Source organism: Panthera leo, chromosome B4 (assembly GCF_018350215.1).
Source record: "Panthera leo isolate Ple1 chromosome B4, P.leo_Ple1_pat1.1, whole genome shotgun sequence".
NCBI classification, from domain to species: Eukaryota; Metazoa; Chordata; class Mammalia; order Carnivora; family Felidae; genus Panthera; species Panthera leo.
This window is the reverse complement of record NC_056685.1, coordinates 111,853,892-111,859,891: the sequence shown is the minus strand read 5'-3', so window position 1 is coordinate 111,859,891 and position 6,000 is coordinate 111,853,892. Positions and strand designations below refer to the sequence as shown.

At 36.4% G+C, this 6,000-nt stretch overlaps 1 long non-coding RNA gene across 1 annotated transcript in view; it reads right to left on the bottom strand.

The window, feature by feature from the left end:
- Nucleotides 1–2,755: 2,755 nt before the first annotated feature.
- Nucleotides 2,756–6,000, bottom strand: part of LOC122224904 — a 43,797-nt gene continuing 40,552 nt past the window's right edge. The window contains exon 4 of the long non-coding RNA XR_006205004.1: nucleotides 2,756–2,837. This is a non-coding gene — a long non-coding RNA (uncharacterized LOC122224904). The remainder of the gene's footprint in view (nucleotides 2,838–6,000) is intronic.

Sequence of the window (6,000 nt, the reverse complement as noted above, 5' to 3'; positions counted from 1 at the left end):
GGAGACTAGCCCTGATCTATTCTACCAAATTTAAGCATCCCAAGTCTATTAAAATGAGTTGTTCATGTTCTTCCATTATGATTCTCCCTCAGATTCACAGCCCTAATTGATAAATAGCAACTTCCTGATAAGTTATTTCCTAAAAGTTATTTCCTAAAATAAAAGATTAGGGTCCTATGGTAGGCTTTAAATGCCTCATTTCGTGGTGTTCCTATCTTGCAAAGACACAATGAGACTTATGCCCACCCTAAATAAACACTTTAATAAATGCTAAAAAGCAAAAAGGAGCTGTCATTTGAAGGCCATCTATACAGGTCTGCGATGAGCTTTCACAAGTATGATTTAACTTCTCACAAGTAAACACTGAGATCTAAAGTAAACAACTAAAGGAAGGATCTCTATGTTGTCAGCAGATCACTGAGGCTCAAAAAAGTGGTGACTTGACCAAAGTCACACAACTTACAAGTGAATGAATCAGAACACATATCCTTTGGCTGCTGCTCAAGGAACATTTCCCCTAGGCCATATTTCATCCGAATTAATTTCTTAAGGGTGTTTTATAGTCAAACAATAATTTGAGGGGAAAAAGGGGGAAAAGACAAGATGAGCTGATGTTTCCTGCACTAAGCACTATTAACTACATGCTGGTTACAGGAGTGTCTCACTTTTTTTTTTTCTTTTTTATCACATTCCTATGGGACACATGTTGAGAAAGCACATTTAAAATCAGATCAAAAAACTCATTTGCTATCCTTTACTTCTGTTATTTTATAGTAAATCCTCATTAGAGAAATTTCAGAAACCTTTTCACTTTGTTCACCAATTCCCAAAATAATCAGTTGATTCCTTTGCATTTTCTTTTTTTTAAATTTTTTTTTAACATTTATTCATTTTTGAGAGTGAGAGAGATAGAGCATGAGCAGAGGGCAGAGAGAGAGGGAGACACAGAATCCAAAGCAGGCTCCAGGCTCTGAGCTGTAGCACAGAGCCCGACGTGGGGTTTGAACTCACAGAGTGTGAGATCGTGACATGAGCTGAAGTCAGACCCTTAACTGACTGAGCCACCCAGGCGCCCCTCCTTTGCATTTTCTAAAGGTGACTGATACTTTCTTCCTTTCTTATTTTTTGAGTATCAATATAACTCATGGATTTAAAGTTTATTTATAATTAATTAATTTTAGTTATTATCCTTACTGCTGATGCTCAAAGTGTCCTAAGTGGGCAATATGAGTGTATTAGTCCAATGGGCGATATATACATACCCCCCCACACACACATATTTAGGTCTTTAATCCTAAATATACCAATTTTTAGTTAATTTTTATATATGGTATAAGGGTTCAAATTTGTTCTTTTCCATGTGCATATACACTTTTCTAAACACCATTCTTTTCGTTCATACATTACAATGCTAATTATTTACTAGAGACTCTTTAAAATACTTTATATTAATTTACCTAAATCTTGCAATTACTCTGTAGGATGGTCACCACTGTCATTCCCATTTTATGGATGAATAAATGGAAGCACAGAGATTTCAAGTAGGCCATATAGCTAGAAAGCACTGAAGCTGAGATTCAAACTTAAGAAACTCCTTAATCTCTGCTTTTCATTACATTATAATAAGTACCTACCTAATAACAATATACAGAATATCAATAGGTCGCTTAATACCATTCTAATTGTAGGAGACTAATAGAAAGCAAAAGACAAATCTCTGCCCCTACTGTGCTTACATTTTAGTCACAATTCTGACAATAAATAAGGAGACAAATAAGTGGTATGAAGGAAATAAACTGATGATGAATAATGACAATGTACATGAGATACCATGGGGAGAATCTTCTTTACATATTGGCAGGCAAAGAATGCCCTTACTGAGAGCTGAGGTTTGAGTTACAACCTGAGGATGAGTATAAGACAATAACAGAAGATAATAGAATAATAGTAGAAGAAGAGCTTTCTATACAGAGAGACCAGCAATCAGAATATTTAAAATGAAGGTTGATCAGGATGATCAGTATGTAATAAAGAATTCAGTCTCTCATTAAAAAGAGGTTTGACCGTTGACCTTGGCTTCTGAGAGTTACTCTATGTCACACAGGAGAGGGAGGTCTTTGTTTAGGGTGAGAGATGGCTTCAGAGGCATTGATTTGTATAATATGGAAGACCCCGACAGTGCCTGGACACAGTAAGTCAGTACTGCAGTATTGGGGGCTTGTCACCATTTCCAGCGTAGCCTCTAAAGTGTAAGGGATGGAAGAAAAGGATGAGGAAAATGAGGGAGAAGAGGGAGTAGGAAATAAAAGACACTTATGTGGAATATCCTTAGGATATTCCAATATGGGATAACACCTTCCATGGTAATACCCCTCTGCTGCCTCATAGCTACCACTATGGGAATCACTGTCTTCGTCTAGTTACTAACACAACTGGGAGAAAACGCTCTTTGTATTGTCTACCTTTTAGAGGACATACAAATTTTCCCTTGACTTCTAGCAACAATGCATTGTGTAGATGTATCTCCCTCAACAATATGTGGTTCAATAATAAATTGTTGGTTATTTCAATAATATAGTCATTTATATTCTGTCATCTCTTAATTCATTGCATATTTTTGTTATTATGCATTTCTGGCTATTATTCAAGTTTGACCTCAAGATCACTGAGATCACTGACATAGTTCTTGGAAATGTGATATTGCCCTCTTTAATTTTTGTTGATCTTGCTCTTTTTCAACCTTCCCACTCTTATTTTACTTAGATCACATCCTTCACATCTTAGGTCTGGGTCTTTTGGGGCCAGTTATTTAAGCCTTCTCAGTCTCAGCATCTACACTGGAAATAAAAGGATGAGAACTGTTATATGTTATAGGTGACCAGCAGGATTAGATGTATAAACAGTAAGGTACCAAAACAGTGCAAACATTGTTAGCTTTCAATATATATTATTAGCTTCATTTTTAATCACTAAACTCAGTATAAGGCAGAAATGAGTATATACAGTGTCAATTGTACTCAAATAGAAAAAAGAAATGAGTATATGCATTTTTTTATTGAAGTAGATTCTAACATAACAGAAAATTCAGTGAATTAGGACACATCATTCTGTTTTTATGTTGTTTCTTTGTTTTACATTTGGAATAAGAAAGGTAAAGAGTGCTAGTTTTATTAATGATTTTATTATTAATAATAACAAATTTAAATTTATTTATCACCTAAAAACATACACTGCCAAAAACCTTGATGTCACATATCCAAATGATTATGATTAATAATAAAAACCAAATGTGCAAAGTACTCAACAAAGTACTTTTGTTTAAATTGTCTCATTTTATTCTTAAAACAACCTATGATCTCATTACATAAACTACTTGGCATAAAATATCCATTTTATCAAAATGACAAAAACTGTATCTCAGAGCTGTAATCTGGCTTTTAGAAATGCAGCTAGCGAGAGGCAGATGTGGGATTTTAATCTGAGTGTTTTGGCTCTAAATCTTATTTTCTGTCTACTCCACCTTATAATTTTGAGTTGTGCTGGGTACTTTTTAAGCCCTTTGCATCTGCAGAGGCCATTTGTTTTCCTCACACTATCTCTATTTTTACACTACCAGAATTCATCCTCAAGTATGCAGAGAGAATCATGAGTCCTATTCGAAGAACCTAGTTTAGCTCTACCCTCCCCAGGGTCATGCCTTCTAGGCCACTGGTTTGTAAACCCTCTAAGGCTTCTGCCTTGAGGTCACTTAAGAGCATTTCCTTTGTGTTGTTATCATAGTTTAACAAGTTGTTCCCGTAATTTCACTTGGCCTTGGCATTTCTGCCTGATCTCCAAAGACCAGCCCTGACGCTTTAGAGTTGTTCTGATTTCCCTATGGCTTCTCCTCAAACTCCAAAAATTATATAATGCATTCCTATTGATGCAAATGACCAAAATTGGCATTCACTATCACAAGCAGCTGGGCAAGGATGAATGGAACAATTTAAAGGGCTAGGAGCTAAAGCAAAGCAGAGAGAAAATAGAATTAAGCAAATTGAGGCTGGTTTTTACAAAAGGTAAAGTTTCAGACCTTCATACATTTCACTCAGTTCGTACCATTAAGAAAATGGGAGATAGGGTATATCTATTTTTAATTTTTTGAGGAACCTCCACACTCTTTTCCAGAGCGGCTGCACCAGTTTGCATTCCCACCAACAGTGCAAGAGGGTTCCCGTTTCTCCATATCCTCTCCAGCATCTATCGTCTCCTGATTTGTTCATTTTAGCCACTCTGACTGGCGTGAGGTGGTATCTGAGTGTGGTTTTGATTTGTACTTCCCTGATGAGGAGCGACATTGAGCATCTTTTCATGTGCCTATTGGCCATCTGGATGGCTTCTTTAGAGAAGTGTCTATTTATGTCTTCTGCCCATTTATTCACTGGATTATTTGTTTTTCAGGTGTGGAGTTTGGTGAGTTCTTTATAGATTTTGGATACTAGCCCTTTGTCCGATATGTCATTTGCAAATATCTTTTCCCATTCTGTTGGTTGCCTTTTAGTTTTGTTGAAAGAGCCTAAATGTCCATCAACTGATGAATGGATAAAGAAATTGAGGTTTATATACACAATGAAATACTACATGACAATGAGAAAGAATGAAATATGGCCTTTTGTAGCAGTGTGGATGGAACTGGAAAGTGTTATGCTAAGTGAAATAAGTCATACGGAGAAAGACAGATACCATATATTTTCACTCTTATGTGGATCCTGAGAAACTTAACAGAAGACCATGGGGGAGGGGAAGGAAAAGAAAAAAAGAAAAAAAAGTTAGAGAGGGAGGGAGCCAAACCATAAGAGACTCTTAAAAGCTGAGAACAAACTGAGGGTTGATGGGGGATAGGAGGGAGGGGAGGGTGGGTGATGGGTATTGAGGAGGGCACCTGCTGGGATGAGCACTGGGTGTTTTATGGAAACCAATTTGACAATAAATTTCATATAAAAAAAAAGAAAGAAAGTGGGAGAATAGCAGCGCCTGGGTGGCTCAGTCAGTTCAGTGTCTGACACTTGATTTTGGCTCAGGTCATGATCCCAGGCTCATGGGATCCAGCCGCACTTCAGGTTCCACGCTGAGTGTGGAGCCTGCTTGGGATTCTCTCTCTCTCCCTCTCCCCCTCTCCCCCGCTGGCATGCATTCTCTAAAATAACATAAAATAAGAAAGTGAGAGAATATGTAAAAGAGGTTGACTTTCCTAACAAGCCACAAAAACAAGTTTAAGATTTACAAGATGTTTACAAAGCTAAATTCCTGATTTCGGATGTACCAGTGGTAATAACAATGAAACTTCAAAATAACCAAGTTTGGAATGGTTCTTTCCCCACACTTCCTGTTCATTACAATTAAGTATTTACAACTGTGGTCTGTGGGAGTAGACCCTATAGATCCATTCTGAATCCCAATGTTTCCTTGAATTGCAGTTGCTGTCTTCTTTGACATTGTCCCCAGTATATTTTTAAGCATCTAGCACAATAGTCAATGCAACATATCAACCTGGTCCATCTCTTGACTTGCTCTGGAGCCTGCTCCCACCATGTTGTCTATATTGCTTGTGCTGATTTCAACATAAGGCTAGGCATGAAATTAAAGTTGCAATATTAAAGTTACAATTTGGTTTTATCATGTGCTAAATTTCTTCATTTACCAAAGCCATTTAATTTTCCTGAGCTTCAGACTCCCTTTTGGAAAAATCTGGATAAATCTCTCCTACCTCTCAGAGATGTGGGTATCAGTAAATGAAATATATGATAGTCTGTAGAATAATGCTCATCAATTATTAGATAAAAATATTATCAAAGTAAATTAGAAATAGACAATAGTAATTGTTTTGGATCATTTTTAGCAATATTCACAGTAATATTGTATGTACTATTATAGCTATATATATATATATATATATATATATATATATATATATATATAAGCAAATAGCCCTTTGTGTATGTTTTCTAGCATTTACCACTG